This window comes from Pieris brassicae, unplaced genomic scaffold (genome assembly GCF_905147105.1).
Source record: "Pieris brassicae unplaced genomic scaffold, ilPieBrab1.1, whole genome shotgun sequence".
Lineage (NCBI taxonomy): Eukaryota > Metazoa > Arthropoda > Insecta > Lepidoptera > Pieridae > Pieris > Pieris brassicae.
Genome location: NW_025576242.1, coordinates 13,138 through 34,758, shown reverse-complemented (window position 1 = coordinate 34,758; position 21,621 = coordinate 13,138). Strand labels below are relative to the sequence as shown.

General features: G+C 37.5%; 3 long non-coding RNA genes across 6 annotated transcripts; 2 read left to right on the top strand and 1 right to left on the bottom strand.

Moving 5' to 3' along the window:
- The first annotated feature begins 7,907 nt into the window (after nt 1-7,907).
- Nucleotides 7,908-9,033, top strand: LOC123719890. Its single transcript, XR_006755989.1, has 3 exons — nt 7,908-8,291; nt 8,372-8,746; nt 8,974-9,033. It is a non-coding gene; the product is annotated as an uncharacterized LOC123719890 (long non-coding RNA).
- A 406-nt stretch (nt 9,034-9,439) lies between these two features.
- LOC123719888 lies at nt 9,440-12,701 on the bottom strand. 3 transcript variants are annotated; one of them, XR_006755986.1, is made up of 4 exons: nt 12,215-12,701; nt 11,689-11,825; nt 11,415-11,539; nt 9,440-9,544 (listed from the first exon to the last, which is right to left on the bottom strand). It is a non-coding gene; the product is annotated as an uncharacterized LOC123719888 (long non-coding RNA). The 3 variants fall into 3 exon arrangements; XR_006755987.1 differs by having other exon boundaries at nt 11,441-11,539; XR_006755988.1 differs by lacking the exon at nt 11,415-11,539.
- A 30-nt stretch (nt 12,702-12,731) lies between these two features.
- LOC123719887 lies at nt 12,732-15,412 on the top strand. 2 transcript variants are annotated; one of them, XR_006755984.1, is made up of 5 exons: nt 12,732-12,814; nt 12,967-13,201; nt 13,406-13,544; nt 14,426-14,608; nt 15,054-15,412. It is a non-coding gene; the product is annotated as an uncharacterized LOC123719887 (long non-coding RNA). The 2 variants fall into 2 exon arrangements; XR_006755985.1 differs by having other exon boundaries at nt 12,734-12,857.
- Nucleotides 15,413-21,621: the final 6,209 nt, after the last annotated feature.

Genomic DNA, 21,621 nt, shown 5'->3' with positions numbered 1-21,621 from the left:
ACGCGTTAGACGCGATCTCCTCGGTCACTAATCACATTCAGACCAAGGTCGCCGAGTCGTAGAACGCGGCGACTCGCGCCTTCGCCAGAGCCCCGACCGACGAAAACCGCAGAGCACTCCGCGCCTCGCAGCGCCGAGTCAAAGAGCGCATGCGGGAAATTAGAAACGAACGCTGGGACCGTCTTACCAGCGCATTGTCACCTTCGCACACGGCCTATTGGTCTCTCGCGCGTTCCCTTAAAACCGACACGGTGGCGTCCATGCCCCCTCTCAAGCGTCCAAATCTGCCTGACGCATTCGACGACGACGAAAAAGCCGAGTGCTTAGCCGTCAACCTAGTGGAGCAGTGCACTCTTCTTCGACATAGCGAAAGCTTTCGACAAGGTCTGGCACAACGGCTTGGTTTACAAGCTCTACCACCTTATTGTGCCACTAAGACTCGTGCGTATCGTACACGACTTCTTGTCCGACCGCTCAATGCGCTATCGCGTAGAAGGAACGCTATCGTCTCCTCGCCCCATCATGGCCGGAGTCCCTCAGGGCTCGGTCCTCTCGCCCCTTCTGTTCACGCTGTATACCGGCGACATCCCTAGGGCTCCCAATGTGGAGCTAGCCCTCTATGCCGATGACACCGCTCTCTATACCACCCACAAAGATAGAGGTGTCATTGTGGACAGACTCCAGACCGCTACCACGTCGTTAGGCGAATGGTTTCGGAAATGGGGCTTCCAAATAAATCCCGAGAAAAGCGTAGCACTTCTCTTTGCCAGGGGCAACCCCGGTGCTATCGCTAGGGATAAATTTCACCTCAAGACAGAGGTAACCCTATACGGGCAAGCCATCCCTTGGCAAAAGTCCGTCAAATATCTAGGAGTCACGCTCGATAGCGGCATGTCTTTCCGTAAGCACATAGCCGCCGTTCGCAAGAAGGCCTATTTTGTCCTCTCTCGCCTCCATTTCCTCCTAAATAAAAGGAGTCAAATGTCTCTCAGACACAAGGTGACCCTGTACAAGGCATGCATCCGACCGTGCATGACATACGCTAGCGTAGTCTTTGCGCATTGTGCCCCCTCCTATATTCACCGGCTACAGGTGCTTCAGTCGCGATTCATGAGAATCGCGACCGGTGCGCCCTTCTATGTGAGAAACGTCGATCTCCACCACGACCTGGAGCTCCCTACCATAGCCCAATGGATGAAGTTGTCGTCCACACGCCACTTTGACAAGGCTAAACACCATCCCAATCCGCTGGTGCGTAATAGCATCAACTATTACCCCTTCCCGACAAAAAAGGCTCGTAGGAGGCCTCGACACATACTAACGGATCCGGATGATCCAATTACCGTAGCAAACGATAAATTAAAAGCCGCCCGCGCGGCCAAAAATAATAAAAATAGCCAATCACAGATTAGGGTAAAAAACCGCCTTCACCGGAAGGCGAGGACCTTTACTTCGCACTTCGCTCACTCCAGTGAGCTTCCGTCCTGCCCTTCAGGCGATTGACCGCCCCGCGACGGCCCAAGCCGAGGTTCGAGTCTCACAGGAGACGCCCTTGCGCTAGTCGCGGGACAAAACGCCATTCTGGCCGAGCTACGCTCGCCAAAACAGCCCGAACTGAGCTGTAAAGGCCCTTAAGGCCAACAGCGAGATTCCTTCTTCAAAAAAAAATAATAATAATAATTGTGCGTAATTGTTTGACGTTGTCTTGAAATGAAACTGCGCCTTGATCTTGTTTCTTGCTTCGCCGATTATTCGTGGGTCCCAGTTCGTAGTCAGAGGAAAGAGGAAAGAGAATTTTGCGTAGACCTCGCCGAGTTTAAGTACTCGAACAGTATACCGCGACGAGAGCTGCGCTTACAAACATCTGCGCCGGTATACCGCGACGAGAGCTATGCGACCCTTTTGTTCGGCGAAGCATTTTATTCGTTTATTTATTAACCATTTTTCATTCTTAAATTATTTACATATTTTAATTAACTTATAACTCATACTAAATTTTTACTTATGAGCTATCAACAATATTCTCATCAAACATAACTCAAAGAATAATACCTGGAATAAAAATATTTTATTTAAATATGTAACCCTTACATCTAATTTTATTATAGATAATGGTGTTAATGTAGGATAGGTATGTTTATTGTTGTTTGCTTAGACCCGTAGATTAGGTTAGGTTAGACATAGTTTATTCTATTTTTCTTTTAGAGCCATAGATCGGGTTAGTGAATGTAGGAAAGTAGATAACGACGCATTCGTAGCTGATAAGGTGGTGATTAGTAAGTAATTAGCAAGGGTTTTGGGAAAGCTATCTCTGGAACGGTTAGAGCTATCACTTCAGGAGTGAGTGCATTCGACTCCACACGGCCTGTTTAGTGGGGATAGAGTACAACCTTTTTTTTTAGGTTTGGCCAACCATGATTTTTACGTTTTTGGGGAACTTATACGTGAGGCAGTCGCCGATATGATCTTGAATTGTCCGATTTCCTTTTAACGCTAAGAACATTTTACGTTATTTTTTATTTTTAACAGCTGTAGAGGACTTATTTTTTTTTAATAATAATTTTACAATTTTTAGGGCTTCTCGGGTGAGTTGAAAAATTTTATAATGTTTATTTTTATTACAGAAATAATTGATTTTAATTTTTTTTATGAATTTTAACCATTACCTTAATTAAATCTATAATATTTTATGTTTAGAAGTTACAAGTCTCTTTAATATTATAACAAGGTTCTTACAGAAGTAATTTATTTATATTTTTTGTGTATAATAATAATTTAACCATTTTTAGAGGTTTTTAGGCGAGGTAAATATTTATATAGTTTTTTTTTTTTAATATTACATTATTTTTTTACAAATGAAAATATAGATACTTATTTGTAGCTGGGTTCTTCAAATAAGTTTAGCGATTGGTTTTAAAACATGTACAGAAATTAAGATAGAGCTAAGCGACAGGTTTTTACCCGTAATACGGCCTGAAAGAAGATCAAACTGGGAACGGTAAAACAAAAACCAAAAAAAAAATCCAGAACTGATGGCCTGGTAATTTGTGCACTGTCCTACTGTCTTAGGCTGTGCACTTTGCCCTCTACCGCGAATTAATAAGTGGACAATACTTCAGTCAAGGGTGTTGCATTACACTGGACCTTGCAAGAGGGTACTATTAGAAAGCTGATGCTATTTGTGGTTTTAAGTGAGCAAGGGTTGCAAAGGTGATGAATGGGAAATTAGTAAACGAAGTCTAATTTTACATACATATTGCTCCCAGCACTTAAAGTTGGCACTGCTGATAAACAAACTTGATTTACTTCAGATGAATTGGACTCTGCAGTATGTTAACATTCAGCAGAGCCTAGTCGTTCATGGCTTGTTTTTTGTGGGGGTCGTATTTGACTGTAATTCACTTTGGGTTTATTATATTACAAATGACAACAAAATTGCGTTTTGGCACAGCATATACCGGAATCGGAACGGAAAAAAGTCTCAATTTAAGTAACAAATCTAAAACTTTGATGTTATTTCATGTCGACAATTTAGCTTGCTTGTTAAGACTGTTATAATTTTTATATTAAAACTAGTATGTTTATAGTAAAATTACATATGGCTTTTCTACATATATATATTCCCTGTGCATAATCAATACTTGACTTACACTAACAATAGTTTTCTTTTTATTATTTGTCTTAGTAGTGGATATGAAATACTTTTATTTGTGTCTGATGATAAAAATATCGTTCAACAGAATTGATAAGATATTGTAATGAAATTGAATGTAAGGAAATTATTGTATCAATTTGATCGGTTACCAATGAGTTTATATTTGACAAATTATTTGATAAAGTAATGTCAAATTTACGTCATCTCCAGAAGTAATAGTATCCTAATAAAAGCGATGGCTGAATATAATAAGTAAGTTTTGAGTGAATTGAAATATGTTGTTGAAACATAATACTGAGAACAAGTAGGGTTGTAGTAGTAGTTGGTGTTATTCATATAATTAGGTATTTTGTGAGAAATGAAAGTGCTTCAAGTAATTGTTGTGCTTACGATAAGATTTTTTTTATGATTTTAATATATATTTTTGTTAAATTTATGTTTTGAACACGAGACTAGAATATCAATTTTACATGATAAAATCACTTTTGTATAAAGGATCATAAAGGGATCACAATAGATTTAGTTATGTAAACTTTATTGTGAATCTGCTGTGAATATGAAGAGGTTACAGCAGATTTTGTTATTTAAAACTATTGTGAATGTGAAGAGGTCACAATAGATTTGGTTATGTAAGACTATTGTGAATGTGAAGAGGTCACAATAGATTTGGTTATGTAAGACTATTGTGAATGTGAAGAGGTCACAATAGATTTGGTTATGTAAGACTATTGTGAATGTGAAGAGGTCACAATAGATTTGGTTATGTAAGACTATTGTGAATGTGAAGAGGTCACAATAGATTTGGTTATGTAACACTATTGTGAATGTAAAGAGGTCACAAGAGATTTGGTTATGTAACACTATTGTGAATGTGAAGAGGTCACAATATATTTGGTTATGTAAAACTATTGTGAATATTAAGAGGTCACAAGAGATTTGGTTATGTAAGACTATTGTGAATGTAAAGAGGTCACAAGAGATTTGGTTATGTAAGACTATTGTGAATGTAAAGAGGTCACAATAGATTTGGTTATGTAAAACTATTGTGAATGTGAAGAGGTCACAATAGATTTGGTTATGTAAGACTATTGTGAATGTGAAGAGGTCACAATAGATTTGGTTATGTAAGACTATTGTGAATGTGAAGAGGTCACAATAGATTTGGTTATGTAAGACTATTGTGAATGTGAAGAGGTCACAATAGATTTAGTTAGTGAGACTATTGTAAATTATTGATAAAATTGATGACTTGATATTTTAAAAGAGTACCGAGAGTTTTTTACGCCGGCTTTTTCTCTCGGCCTACACCCTGTGTCTTCTTTGCCGATGAGTAGGGATGTCTACCGAGACAAATTCATATATTCCTTAATAAATGAACATAAATAATTAGTAACGTCACAATGGATTAAATTTAACTCTCTGTAGTTATAGATGTAATTCAAAAGTTAAAGTTAAAATTTCGTTTCTAATTTGAGTTGTATGTTACAAAGCATTCTTTTTTTTGCGAGACGCAAACATTGTCAGGAAAGGCCGACTGTTAGCTTCTAATATTAATTTAATTAAATTCTAAACATTTTTATAAAACATATTCTTAAGAATCTTGCTACAAGTGCGCATGTGCAATAGTTACTCATTTGATTCGTTCGGTTGTTTACGAGTTGTTACGAATTGACTCGACCATTTTCGCGAAGTGGGATGGTCGCGTCGGAGGAGGGAGTTGTGATGATAAAAGAGGTTGTGACACATGCGCACGGGCCTTTTCTTCGTACAAGTTTGAAGTTATACAGTTCACGTAAAATCAGTGAAGTAAATTATAGTGAATTAGGTCATCATTGAAGTGTTTAATTTCCTACCCTAAGAACTAAATCAACTACCGCTAACACTTGTTAATATTTCAGTTTTCTATAAATTAAATTTTAATTTCAAAAATTCTTAAAAGGCCGGCAACACACTCGCGAACATTGAGTTCTATAAAAAATACTTATAAATAATATTCTTGTTTGTATTTAACTTCAACAAAGTCATAAAAATTCTTAATAGGCCGGCAACGCACTCGCAAAGCTGACATTGAGATTGTCCATGGACAATCTGTTCGTTTACCACCTATTCCATAAAAAAACAGTAATTGGTAATAATCTTGTTTGTATTTAAATTTTCTTAAAATTTCAATACATAAGTCATAAAAATTCTTAAAAGGCCGGCAACACACTCGCGAATACTTCGACATTAAGCGTGTACGTTAACGGGGGTATCAGTTAACAAAGACAATTTGGCGCCTCGACAAGATGGCGGCTCGATCGCTCATTCAAATGACAGGAAAAAGTCAATACAATGATTAATTTTTGCAATATTACTCAAATAAATCAACATGCCCCCTCAAAAATTAATTCTTGTACAAATCAAATGCCTAAACAGAACTATATAACTTCCAAGCGAGTCTGGGAAAATACAAAAATAATGATCCAACATTTGTTGCTCGGATAAGGGAAAACCCAGAAAAACCTTATCAGATCATTTCATCATCTTAAATTCGATACATTATATACATTACATATAATTATCAGAACACAATGAATATAACAGAATAATTAAATTAATAACAAATAATAGCCAACTCATTAAATATTATAATTGTAAACCCATGTTTCTCCTCATTTCATGAAACGTAACCGCTGGTAATGGTTTTGTTAACGCATCTGCAGGTTGTTGACCTGTGGGAATGTATTTTAGCTTTATTACATTTTTCTCTATTTGTTCCCTAGAAAAATGTCTGTCTGTCAGTTAATTGTCTTCATATATTACAATAGGAGTGGATATATCAATATGAATACTCCTTACCAAAGATTTAAGCCATAAAGGCTTCATATAAGGCCATATACTCAGTTTCTTTGTTGTCCAGGTTATTGAACAATGTTCAAACAATTTAAATATATACCCGGTTGTACTCTTTACATCATTACCTCCCCAATCGGAGTCCACATACCCAGTTAAGATGTTATTATATTCACACCTTTTATAACATAATTTAAAATCAGTTGTGCCTTTTAAATATCTAAGCACTTTTTTGAGGCATTGCCACAATTCTTTATTATTTTAATTTGTGTACCTACTTAATATATTAACGCTAGTGCTTAAGTCAGGTCGAGTACATAGCATTATATACATTAGACAACCAATTAAATTGCGACATGGAGCAGTGTAATTTTTTCTGAGTTTAGTGCTTCATAATTGAGTTTACTATCCATAGGAGTAGTTGCAGGTTTTTGTTGCAATGCTGCATGCAAAATTTATTTAAAACTGTTTTAATATAAGCACTTTGATCTAACATTATCATATCATCGCAACGAGTTATTTTAATTCCAAGAAATAATTTAATTTCATGTAAATCTGTCATTTTAAATTTACTCATTAAATATATTTTAAAACTGTTTATTGTATTTACATTAGCACTCACTATTACCAAATCATCAACATAAAGTACCACATATCTATTTTTCTGTATATCTCCTTTATTTAGTATATAAATACATCTATCTACTGATGAATTCTGAAAACCCTCCCGCCTAAGAGACTGTTCAAAAATTTCAAACCAGTATCTAGCGGCTTGCTTTAGCCCATATAATGCTTTATTTAATTTACACACATAACCATTTTTGCAAGACACCCCTTCTGGAACTTTCATATATATTTCTTCCTGTAGTACCCCATTTAGAAATGCAGTTTTTACGTCCATGTGATGTACAAGTAAATTATATTGATTAGCAAAAGCAATAATAAATCTAAAACTAGCTATTCTTGCAACAGGTGCAAAAGTCTCATTATAGTCTATGAGATATTCCTGGCTAAAAGCCCTAGCAACGAGTCGAGCTTTATAGCGTAAAGGCTTTCCGAATTCATCATTTTTTATATTAAACATCCATTTGCAATCTATAATATTTTTGTTATCTGGCCGTGGTACTAAAGTCCATGTTTTATTTAAAAATAGAGAATTTAATTGCACCTTCCCAATGAACTCTATCGTCTCGTGTTTTAATCTCTTGAAACGAATTTGGTATTTTACACAAAATTGAACTAGCACACATAAGGTTATCATCGATTTCTTTATAAGAAATAGGGGGACGACTTTAAGCCTATCACTCCTACGTGGTTCAATACAACTGGTTGTGTCCTCATTATTTACGACCACTGAAAGATCATCAGAATGTGCATTTGGTTGTTCAAATTCGACGATGTCATGGTTAGTTTTGCGAATTTTCTGAGGAACTACATAATCATCAGATTTACAGGTATCTGATTTATATCTGTCAGTTTTTTGAGACTTTATTGACTTTGAAATGTTGTCAATGTTAACATTATCATGAGAATTTACTATATTCTCTTCAGGTCGCAACGCAGGCCTGGATTGAAGTAATTTGTCTCATCTACTATGACATCTCTGACAGTAATAAATTTTTCGCATTTAGGATTCCAAACTTTATAACCGTTTGGTTCGTATCCCACAAGAATACCTTTACATGACTTAACATCGAATTTTGTCTTATATAACTTATCATGCACATAAACTGTTGAACCAAAAAAATTTAAATATTTTATTTGTGGTTTTTTGTTATGCCACATTTACGAATTCAATCATCATGTAAGTAATTTATATATTATTTAACATTGTACATTATAGTATGAAGTTGTAATAATTTTAAGCAGCATTATTTTCTTTAGGTGACGTAATTGGTGAATAATATTGTAATTGAAAAGGATATTTCTCTTTAAATGTACAAGCTGTGTGTGATGCAGAAATAAAATATATTAATGTTGTTCCCCATGGCCTGGTGCCGCTCATGATGCAACAACTTTTGTAAACTCAGTTCTACAAGTTAATTCAAATTTATTGATAAGAAGGTAGAACTTGATAAATGTGCCAACTAAATTAACAGGTATATTTGTTTATAGCTTAATATCGTACAGGTCTACTGAGAAATCACTGGATGGTTGTTAATAGTGCTTACTCAAATATACCTTATTCATTAACACCATTTCTCTGACTGACCAGAGATATGATGAAGTACACATTAAGAATAGGAATACTATAGAGAGGTAAATATATAGTATAATTTAGAGTATTAATAATTATACTATGTCAAAAAGTTGCAAGATATGTGACCCAAATGAAACATGATGTAAGGTTAAAATATTTGTCTTTTTCGGAAAATTTGGAGTATGGAAATGTCGCTTTAACATTGTATTTATTACTAGCTTAAGTTCAAGCTATTGTTATTGCCACAGCTGTTATGCAAAATATTTGTAAGGATTATAATTTGTAGATATACCGGCAGAAGTTTTAGTTCCAACACTTGATACAGTTTCAAGTCAAGAAGTTAATGAAGGAAATCAAGACGTAACTGAAAGAACAAGCTTTATTTATTATTTTGGAAAATTAATATATTCTTCTTAATTCTAGCAGAAACAAACATGTTGTATTTAAATGTCCTTTTGTACATATAAAATACTAGTACTTATTTTTCTTAGAAGAAAGTTAGTTAAAATTTTAATAAGTTATGTCGTTAATCTACCTATAAAATTAAATTATTATTTATCATAACCATGTAATGTAATGAAATATTAGGAAAAATAAATAAAACATAACATAATATAAAATTTATTTCATTATACTCTTATATATTACTAATATGTAATCCAATGTTATAAACAAATGTTATAAATGTAAACCAATGAAAATGTTAAAACCATCAACTTCAACTTCAACGAACATTAAAAAAACAGAACTGGTACAATTGGTTCAGGCTTTGTATAGTTATGCGCTTACCTACACATTCTGCGATTCATTTTTTATATTATAGATGACACTGATGACAAAGGCACTCTTCTCGGTTGCTGGAATGAGAGATAAGTTTCATTAGGTTAGAAAATTATGGTTCCCGAAACTAAGAGCCTTCTGAAAAGCGGTCACCACGTTCGAGTAGTCCACAGGAAAACAAATATGATGCCAAACTCATTGCCGTTAATAATTTTTCCTAACGTTTTAAATATGATAGCAAACGATGGAAAGCCATTAAATAAATTGACCAGGAAACCGTGTAAGCCTTCGCCCCATCGCCAAAGTTCTTTAGTAATTTTAGTAAGATGAGGAAATTGAATTGAATCACTATACATTTCTTAACAAAAGTCAACCGATTTAATTTAATTTATAGGTTGGTCTGACGCACGATACCATTGTAAGTCCGGTAAAACTATCGATGGTTAAAATATTTACTCTCTAGACCCTTCGTGTAAAACCAGCCATATTCTGCTGCTGGACAGGCAGAGGTAGGCACGTAAGCCATCTAATTGTGCGAGATTTTGAAAAATTTGTTTATTATTATCATATTAACAGATTTAAGTTCTACATTTTATTATATACCCAAGAATTTACAAGAATTTCATTACTCTTTTCAGTATTTACAATAAATCCTTTAGCTTCAAGAAGTGTTCTAGCGTCCTGAATATTTTGTAAACATTCAGTGTAGCTGGAGGACATAAACTTAATATTTCTTGTGTTAGCTTCTAATATTAATTTAATTATTCTAAATTCTAAACATTTTTATGAAACATATTCTTAAGAATCTTGCTACAAGTGCGCATGTGCAATAGTTACTCATTTGACTCGTTCGGTTGTTTACGAGTTGTTACGAATTGACTCGACCATTTTCCCGAAGTGGGATGGTCGAGTCGGAGGAGGGAGTTGTGATTATAAAAGAGGTTGTGACACATGCGCAGGGGCCACTTTCGCTTCCGACCGCCGACCCGTGCGGATGTCTGCTCCAGTGCTCTCTCCGTGTGAGTCATCAGTGCTGTAGTGCCATCTCGCTCGCTCCGTGTGAGTCATCGCCGCTTGCCAGTGCGCACGCGCTGTCCGACCGCTGCCTTGCTGCCTGCTGCCCTCTCATTGGTCAGTCCGATCGCTGCCTTGCTGCCTGCCGCCCTCTCATTGGTCGCTTCGCTTCAATTTATGAACGCGGGTTTACCTGCGGCCCTCAGATAGCCACCTAACGGTGCCAAACGGTTATCTGTCGGTTAACGCCTTGTGCGGGAGTGTTTTTGTTGTAATTTATAGATTGTTCGAATTTGCTTTGTTCAGTCTCTGAATATAGTTTACTTTTAGGAACATCGCTGACCAAGAAAAAGGTATTTTATAACCTTTTATCCACGATAATAGAGTTGTATCACAAGTAATAAGTGAATAACATTCATTGATAAACTACCAGTGAGCGCGAGGTGGCGCGCGCGGCGCTGGACGCGACTGCCTATAGTAGGCTGTGAGCAAGCTCCTTCATCCTGGATTCCCCTTTTGCCTATGATTAAATTCTTTTTGACCTTCTTTGTCCTTTTCTGATTTTGATGCGAGCTTGTAGTCAACTAATCGCTTACTGAATAGGTACTTGTATACCTATGTTCCTTGAAGTTGTTCTTTTAGATCTTTTAAGGCTATATAGAATAAAGTTGTGTCGTGTGACTGAGTCTTGGTATTGTGTGTCACATTGGAATCCGTATCCATAAGTAATTTTAATAGGTACATATTTCTTGTTTCCGCAGACAAGAACACTGTGAGTGGCCTCTGCTAAACAAGAAGTAGCTGTAGCATTTGGTTTCATTTGAAACCTGCGTCCTATATTAATCCTGTTTGAGATTGCGGTCTTTTCCTCTGGGTTCAAATTGGGTGCATTGATTAGAATACTTAGATAAAAGTTGTAAAGTGTAAGCTTACTGCAAGATCAAACTGTATGTCTTCACCTGGAGTATTAGACTTTGATGGATCTTCTCCCGATACCTGCAGCAGTTCATTGTCTCATCCAGCGACAAGTGGTCGTTAGGGCGGCGGCCGTGCGTTACCTGTTACGCGACGCTTTTGGTTATGTACGCCTTCGTTCGAGGATACATTACAACTGGATTTACACACGTGTAGTTACAATTTCAATCAAATGAAAACTGAGGGTAGTATTAAAGTCTCAAAGCTCAATGTATAATAAAACTTCACTTACAGGTAAGTCATATTGACGATTTTGTGTTGTACTTTGCCAAAACATGGTAGGGAAAATACTCAAAATGCGGTATACCATCAAAAGAAGATTCTTCCTTATCCTTGCATAGGTTCCCTCTTCCGTCCGAGAATGGGCCTCTGAAGTAAGTAGATCGGTTAATCTTTCCAATATGGACCGTCGATATTTGAGGTTTTAGAGGGGCGGGGAGGGGGTTGACGGCTACTTCGAAGCTTTTATATATACTCTAGGGGTAGGGCAGACAAGACCATGTGGATAGTGGGGTGCTCTGATTCGGTTTTGGGTACTTTTTTGATATTAAAAAAGTACACGATAATACAGAATTAGATAATACAGAAAGTTACAAACAATGAAAAAAATATTTTCAGCTATAAATTTCATTTTAAAATCCACAACAGACCTTATGCAATCCAACTTTTTCAAAATTCCAGTAAGCAATTTTTTTTTTTTTTTACTAATGATTTATTATTTTATAACCTGACCTGAAATAACATAAATCAAAACTTACTTTAACTCATCCGAGTAAGGATTAAGCCTTCTGCCAGATGACCTAGTAAGTCTGGGCATCGCAGCAAATTCCTCGCCAGGACTAGTCAGCCCACTAGGACCAGCAACCGGTTCGTCAAGGATCGGCGCAGAAGAGGAGGCCGTGACAAGCGGCTAATTTGAGTCCAACACTTGCACTTCACTTAACTCTTCAAACAATGGGCTTCGGAGACGCCATGGTAGTCAAACGTTGTAAGTTTATAGGAGTACGTAAAACGATTTCTACTGCAAGGGTGACAAACGATGACTGGACGCCATTAAACAAAATGAATGGCTTAAAAACAAATTTAGTGATCACCAAAAAGTATCGATACCCGAGTAGTATCGATATTTTCAATAACTTTTGTACTATCTACAAAACAAATATGGGCATTTAAACCGATGATCCATATTAGAAAGTTTAATGTCGATACCAGAGTAGTATCGATACTTTGAAAATTTTCGGAACCCTACACTAAGTGATTGACGTTTGACATCAATTATTTGTCAAATATATTTTGTAATTGCGTGTTGTTACTTACCAATTTGTGTGAAAAGTTTTAATAAATGTATCTCATGAACCGTAAGTTTGCGCAACCTAAATCTTTGCAAAACTCTTTCTTTTAGTGAGTACTATCTACAAAAAAATGGGCATTTAAATCGACGGTCCATATTGGAAAGATTATCCAAAACAGCTTCACTATTAACTATGTCTAATGAAAACTTTATTTTTAGTGTTAAAGTTTGGGCTAAATTTTGTTTTCCTAATGGTGATGGGACATCCATTGAATCATTAAAAACAGTGAATGCCCAGCATAGGATACTATGTGAAAATCATTTGAATGAATCTTCATTTACCAGCAGCGATAGGAAAAGACTTAACAAGTTAGATTAAGAGTGAATAGAGGAGGATATAGACCAATTAAAAAACAAACATTGTAGTCCATATAGAGCAAGTTATGACATCCAAGTGAGTATTTACATTCATATTCTACCTAAGTCAAATAGACAAATTTTTATAGTCATGCTTTTTTACATAGAGGTAGGCAGTACATTTCTGACACACATCTAGGTGATATATGGATGATTAAAAGTTTTCTATTTTCTCCATCCACTTATTGGATTTGTTATCTTTTTCGAATTTTTTATTCAATTATTTTTGTATATTTTCCAGGAACCATCAACTAGCAAAGGTATTTTGTAGGACTTGGACGTGAAAAAGTTCAGTGAACTTACACCTCAAAAGCAAACGCTGTCTAAGAGATGCAGAAAAAATCTATCTGAAATAGTGAGGCTCTGAAAAAAGTTTCAAGGTGATAAAAACTCCAAAAGATCTATATTAAGTGTACTAACATCAAACGAACCTAGCAATGAAATATTAAAAAGCACATTAAATAATTCATTTTCTTTACTATTACAAAGCCAACTGAAAAACTTTATAAGAAAATTAACTGGAATGAGATGGACACTGGATGATAAAGTGAACGTCTTGAGCATCTATAAGAAATCAAACTTTTGTTTTATATTATTGATTAGGTTATTTTGAAAGAAAATATTTTTTTAACTGGATTATTATACATAATTATAATTTTATAATAATACAAATAGTTTTAATCCGGTATAAAAAATTGGTTTCTTTCAATGTGTAAAAGCTATGTTAACCAAAGACAATACTAGGTTATTTTGTCAGCTCTCTCAAGGCATTATTGAACAAAATTCCAATGGTATGTGGAATCAACAGCCCAGTAATACAGACAGTAAAAGAAATCACAAAAGACCAAGATGTCAATGATAATTTATGTAAAATGGCTTTTGATGAAATGTCAATAAGAAAAAATCTGACATATAACGTAAAACTCAATGCTAAGGCCCATTACACTAGATATACAAATAAACAGAAAACTAAACATAGGTTGGTATAATAATTTAATTAATTGAAAAGCGGAAAGATATTAAAACTTTTTTATGACTTATTTATCCATTGAACCATGACCATCCATTGACTTATTTATCCGCTAGTGGCCTTTGGCAATTATTTCCCTGCATCAAGTAGTTGTTAGTATTGCCTTATTGCCTAATTAAAATAACTAATAATTGATGTACCTCTGCTGTACCATATTTATTTTCTTATTGCCGCTTGACCTGTGATTGGTTAAAATTGTTTTGAGAATAAGATCATAACCTTCCATTGCAGGTACAGTAAAGTGGAGCCACATAGAGGAGTTTTATAATAAAGATCGCGAGAATCCCAACCGTGTTTGCTCCAGCTTTAACCCAGCACCACTTACAACCAGTACAGAATGGCAAACAGAAAATCAAAGAGCGCCTAGCAGATCAAATTTTAAGCCATTCGGTTGCAGTTGGAATATTTGCCAAAGTAAGTTTCAAAATTTTATTGAAAAGTACTTCCGTCCGCGATGGCCTCCTAAACTACTTAACCGATTTTAAATTAAATTGGCACACCGTGAGCGGTCTGGTCCAACTTAAGAGATAGGGTAGCTTAGATCTTTAATTATAGTCGCAATTTTATTTTATTGCAAATTATTTGTCTATAATTAATTGACAGTCACAATTATTCGAATTATTCGACTGAATTGAGTAAGTGATCAATAGATGGCACTGCTATGGTAAACCGACAAACGTGTCATATAAGCTACAATTCAATATCATGATTACCACGTGTTATTGAGGCTAAAGTATGAACTTTTTTAATTTTTGGTGTTAGCCAACCACGTGTTACTTAGACCGAAGTGTAAATCAAATTCAAATCTAAAACCACATTCTATGGCAGCTAGTAATTATATAATTTATTTTACCTTCAGATGAATGATGACAAGACGCCCCTGGAACAACTGTCGCTGGACAAGCTTTTCGACTGAACGGAGATTCGACCGACAGGAAAGAGGTATAAACACTTATTATAATAATACTTGACATCTGTAATTGTGGATGTGATCCAAACCCCACGTCGGTCCAATTAAAAACTAGCTTAGGCAATTAGTAGCAGCGTTTTTAATACGCTGAAATTATTATTCTTCGAAGACACTAAACCTAGCTGCGCAACTGAATATCCCTGTAACAGCCAGATGGAACCTCCAACCTCCCAGGGAAATTAAGTGGCATCGCCGACTCAGCTACGCCTACGTCTGGCTATGCTCTCGGGGTGTAACTCCCATGATTTAGTTAATCGTTATGAAACGAATAACTGTATGAAGAAGAGAGTGCCTGCGTCTGGCTATGCTCTCGGAGTGTAACTCCCATGATTTAGTTAATCGTTATGAAACGAATAACTGTATGTTGAAGAGAGTGCCTGCGTCTGGCTATGCTCTCGGAGTGTAACTCCCATGATTTAGTTAATCGTTATGAAACGAATAACTGTATGTAGAAGAGAGTGCCTGCGTCTGGCTATGCTCTCGGAGTGTAACTCCCATGATTTAGTTAATCGTTATGAAACGAATAACTGTATGTTGAAGAGAGTGCCTGCGTCTGGCTATGCTCTCGGAGTGTAACTCCCATGATTTAGTTAATCGTTATGAAACGAATAACTGTATGTAGAAGAGAGTGCCTGCGTCTGGCTATGCTCTCGGAGTGTAACTCCCATGATTTAGTTAATCGTTATGAAACGAATAACTGTATGTTGAAGAGAGTGCCTGCGTCTGGCTATGCTCTCGGAGTGTAACTCCCATGATTTAGTTAATCGTTATGAAACGAATAACTGTATGTTGAAGAGAGTGCCTGCGTCTGGCTATGCTCTCGGAGTGTAACTCCCATGATTTAGTTAATCGTTATGAAACGAATAACTGTATGTTGAAGAGAGTGCCTGCGTCTGGCTATGCTCTCGGAGTGTAACTCCCATGATTTAGTTAATCGTTATGAAACGAATAACTGTATGTTGAAGAGAGTGCCTGCGTCTGGCTATGCTCTCGGAGTGTAACTCCCATGATTTAGTTAATCGTTATGAAACGAATAACTGTATGTTGAAGAGAGTGCCTGCGTCTGGCTATGCTCTCGAAGTGTAACTCCCATGATTTAGTTAATCGTTATGAAACGAATAACTGTATGTAGAAGAGAGTGCCTACGTCTGGCTATGTATGCTCTCGGAGTGTAACTCCCATGATTTAGTTAATCGTTATGAAACGAATAACTGTATGTTGAAGAGAGTGCCTGCGTCTGGCTATGCTCTCGGAGTGTAACTCCCATGATTTAGTTAATCGTTATGAAACGAATAACTGTATGTTGAAGAGAGTGCCTGCGTCTGGCTATGCTCTCGGAGTGTAACTCCCATGATTTAGTTAATCGTTATGAAACGAATAACTGTATGTAGAAGAGAGTGCCTGCGTCTGGCTATGCTCTCGGAGTGTAACTCCCATGATTTAGTTAATCGTTATGAAACGAATAACTGTATGTTGAAGAGAGTGCCTGCGTCTGGCTATGCTCTCGGAGTGTAACTCCCATGATTTAGTTAATCGTTATGAAACGAATAACTGTATGTTGAAGAGAGTGCCTGCGTCTGGCTATGCTCTCGGAGTGTAACTCCCATGATTTAGTTAATCGTTATGAAACGAATAACTGTATGTAGAAGAGAGTGCCTACGTCTGGCTATGTATGCTCTCGGAGTGTAACTCCCATGATTTAGTTAATCGTTATGAAACGAATAACTGTATGTTGAAGAGAGTGCCTGCGTCTGGCTATGCTCTCGGAGTGTAACTCTCATGATTTAGTTAATCGTTATGAAACGAATAACTGTATGTAGAAGAGAGTGCCTGCGTCTGGCTATGCTCTCGGAGTGCAACTCCCATGATTTAGTTAATCGTTATGAAACGAATAACTGTATGTTGAAGAGAGTGCCTGCGTCTGGCTATGCTCTCGGAGTGTAACTCCCATGATTTAGTTAATCGTTATGAAACGAATAACTGTATGTTGAAGAGAGTGCCTGCGTCTGGCTATGCTCTCGGAGTGTAACTCCCATGATTTAGTTAATCGTTATGAAACGAATAACTGTATGTTGAAGAGAGTGCCTGCGTCTGGCTATGCTCTCGGAGTGTAACTCCCATGATTTAGTTAATCGTTATGAAACGAATAACTGCATGTTGAAGAGAGTGCCTGCGTCTGGCTATGCTCTCGGAGTGTAACTCCCATGATTTAGTTAATCGTTATGAAACGAATAACTGTATGTTGAAGAGAGTGCCTGCGTCTGGCTATGCTCTCGGAGTGTAACTCCCATGATTTAGTTAATCGTTATGAAACGAATAACTGTATGTAGAAGAGAGTGCCTGCGTCTGGCTATGTATGCTCTCGGAGTGTAACTCCCATGATTTAGTTAATCGTTATGAAACGAATAACTGTATGTAGAAGAGAGTGCCTACGTCTGGCTATGTATGATCTCGGAGTGTAACTCCCATGATTTAGTTAATCGTTATGAAACGAATAACTGTATGTAGAAGAGAGTGCCTGCGTCTGGCTATGCTCTCGGAGTGTAACTCCCATGATTTAGTTAATCGTTATGAAACGAATAACTGTATGTTGAAGAGAGTGCCTGCGTCTGGCTATGCTCTCGGAGTGTAACTCCCATGATTTAGTTAATCGTTATGAAACGAATAACTGTATGTTGAAGAGAGTGCCTGCGTCTGGCTATGCTCTCGGAGTGTAACTCCCATGATTTAGTTAATCGTTATGAAACGAATAACTGTATGTAGAAGAGAGTGCCTGCGTCTGGCTATGCTCTCGGAGTGTAACTCCCATGATTTAGTTAATCGTTATGAAACGAATAACTGTATGTTGAAGAGAGTGCCTGCGTCTGGCTATGCTCTCGGAGTGTAACTCCCATGATTTAGTTAATCGTTATGAAACGAATAACTGTATGTTGAAGAGAGTGCCTGCGTCTGGCTATGCTCTCGGAGTGTAACTCCCATGATTTAGTTAATCGTTATGAAACGAATAACTGTATGTTGAAGAGAGTGCCTGCGTCTGGCTATGCTCTCGGAGTGTAACTCCCATGATTTAGTTAATCGTTATGAAACGAATAACTGTATGTTGAAGAGAGTGCCTGCGTCTGGCTATGCTCTCGGAGTGTAACTCCCATGATTTAGTTAATCGTTATGAAACGAATAACTGTATGTAGAAGAGAGTGCCTACGTCTGGCTATGTATGCTCTCGGAGTGTAACTCCCATGATTTAGTTAATCGTTATGAAACGAATAACTGTATGTTGAAGAGAGTGCCTGCGTCTGGCTATGCTCTCGGAGTGTAACTCCCATGATTTAGTTAATCGTTATGAAACGAATAACTGTATGTTGAAGAGAGTGCCTGCGTCTGGCTATGCTCTCGGAGTGTAACTCCCATGATTTAGTTAATCGTTATGAAACGAATAACTGTATGTAGAAGAGAGTGCCTGCGTCTGGCTATGCTCTCGGAGTGTAACTCCCATGATTTAGTTAATCGTTATGAAACGAATAACTGTATGTTGAAGAGAGTGCCTGCGTCTGGCTATGCTCTCGGAGTGTAACTCCCATGATTTAGTTAATCGTTATGAAACGAATAACTGTATGTTGAAGAGAGTGCCTGCGTCTGGCTATGCTCTCGGAGTGTAACTCCCATGATTTAGTTAATCGTTATGAAACGAATAACTGTATGTAGAAGAGAGTGCCTACGTCTGGCTATGTATGCTCTCGGAGTGTAACTCCCATGATTTAGTTAATCGTTATGAAACGAATAACTGTATGTTGAAGAGAGTGCCTGCGTCTGGCTATGCTCTCGGAGTGTAACTCTCATGATTTAGTTAATCGTTATGAAACGAATAACTGTATGTAGAAGAGAGTGCCTGCGTCTGGCTATGCTCTCGGAGTGTAACTCCCATGATTTAGTTAATCGTTATGAAACGAATAACTGTATGTTGAAGAGAGTGCCTGCGTCTGGCTATGCTCTCGGAGTGTAACTCCCATGATTTAGTTAATCGTTATGAAACGAATAACTGTATGTTGAAGAGAGTGCCTGCGTCTGGCTATGCTCTCGGAGTGTAACTCCCATGATTTAGTTAATCGTTATGAAACGAATAACTGTATGTTGAAGAGAGTGCCTGCGTCTGGCTATGCTCTCGGAGTGTAACTCCCATGATTTAGTTAATCGTTATGAAACGAATAACTGCATGTTGAAGAGAGTGCCTGCGTCTGGCTATGCTCTCGGAGTGTAACTCCCATGATTTAGTTAATCGTTATGAAACGAATAACTGTATGTTGAAGAGAGTGCCTGCGTCTGGCTATGCTCTCGGAGTGTAACTCCCATGATTTAGTTAATCGTTATGAAACGAATAACTGTATGTAGAAGAGAGTGCCTGCGTCTGGCTATGTATGCTCTCGGAGTGTAACTCCCATGATTTAGTTAATCGTTATGAGACGAATAACTGTATGTAGAAGAGAGTGCCTACGTCTGGCTATGTATGATCTCGGAGTGTAACTCCCATGATTTAGTTAATCGTTATGAAACGAATAACTGTATGTAGAAGAGAGTGCCTGCGTCTGGCTATGCTCTCGGAGTGTAACTCCCATGATTTAGTTAATCGTTATGAAACGAATAACTGTATGTTGAAGAGAGTGCCTGCGTCTGGCTATGCTCTCGGAGTGTAACTCCCATGATTTAGTTAATCGTTATGAAACGAATAACTGTATGTTGAAGAGAGTGCCTGCGTCTGGCTATGCTCTCGGAGTGTAACTCCCATGATTTAGTTAATCGTTATGAAACGAATAACTGTATGTAGAAGAGAGTGCCTACGTCTGGCTATGTATGCTCTCGGAGTGTAACTCCCATGATTTAGTTAATCGTTATGAAACGAATAACTGTATGTAGAAGAGAGTGCCTACGTCTGGCTATGTATGCTCTCGGAGTGTAACTCCCATGATTTAGTTAATCGTTATGAAACGAATAACTGTATGTTGAAGAGAGTGCCTGCGTCTGGCTATGCTCTCGGAGTGTAACTCCCATGATTTAGTTAATCGTTATGAAACGAATAACTGTATGTAGAAGAGAGTGCCTGCGTCTGGCTATGCTCTCGGAGTGTAACTCCCATGATTTAGTTAATCGTTATGAAACGAATAACTGTATGTAGAAGAGAGTGCCTGCGTCTGGCTATGCTCTCGGAGTGTAACTCCCATGATTTAGTTAATCGTTATGAAACGAATAACTGTATGTTGAAGAGAGTGCCTGCGTCTGGCTATGCTCTCGGAGTGTAACTCCCATGATTTAGTTAATCGTTATGAAACGAATAACTGTATGTTGAAGAGAGTGCCTGCGTCTGGCTATGCTCTCGGAGTGTAACTCCCATGATTTAGTTAATCGTTATGAAACGAATAACTGTATGTTGAAGAGAGTGCCTGCGTCTGGCTATGCTCTCGGAGTGTAACTCCCATGATTTAGTTAATCGTTATGAAACGAATAACTGTATGTAGAAGAGAGTGCCTACGTCTGGCTATGTATGCTCTCGGAGTGTAACTCCCATGATTTAGTTAATCGTTATGAAACGAATAACTGTATGTAGAAGAGAGTGCCTACGTCTGGCTATGTATGCTCTCGGAGTGTAACTCCCATGATTTAGTTAATCGTTATGAAACGAATAACTGTATGTTGAAGAGAGTGCCTGCGTCTGGCTATGCTCTCGGAGTGTAACTCCCATGATTTAGTTAATCGTTATGAAACGAATAACTGTATGTAGAAGAGAGTGCCTACGTCTGGCTATGTATGCTCTCGGAGTGTAACTCCCATGATTTAGTTAATCGTTATGAAACGAATAACTGTATGTTGAAGAGAGTGCCTGCGTCTGGCTATGCTCTCGGAGTGTAACTCCCATGATTTAGTTAATCGTTATGAAACGAATAACTGTATGTAGAAGAGAGTGCCTACGTCTGGCTATGTATGCTCTCGGAGTGTAACTCCCATGATTTAGTTAATCGTTATGAAACGAATAACTGTATGTTGAAGAGAGTGCCTGCGTCTGGCTATGCTCTCGGAGTGTAACTCCCATGATTTAGTTAATCGTTATGAAACGAATAACTGTATGTAGAAGAGAGTGCCTACGTCTGGCTATGTATGCTCTCGGAGTGTAACTCCCATGATTTAGTTAATCGTTATGAAACGAATAACTGTATGTTGAAGAGAGTGCCTGCGCCTGGCTATGCTCTCGGAGTGTAACTCCCATGATTAAGTTAATCGTTATGAAACGAATAACTGTATGTAGAAGAGAGTGCCTGCGTCTGGCTATGCTCTCGGAGTGTAACTACCATGATTTAGTTAATCGTTATGAAACGAATAACTGTATGTAGAAGAGAGTGCCTGCGTCTGGCTATGCTCTCGGAGTGTAACTCCCATGATTTAGTTAATCGTTATGAAACGAATAACTGTA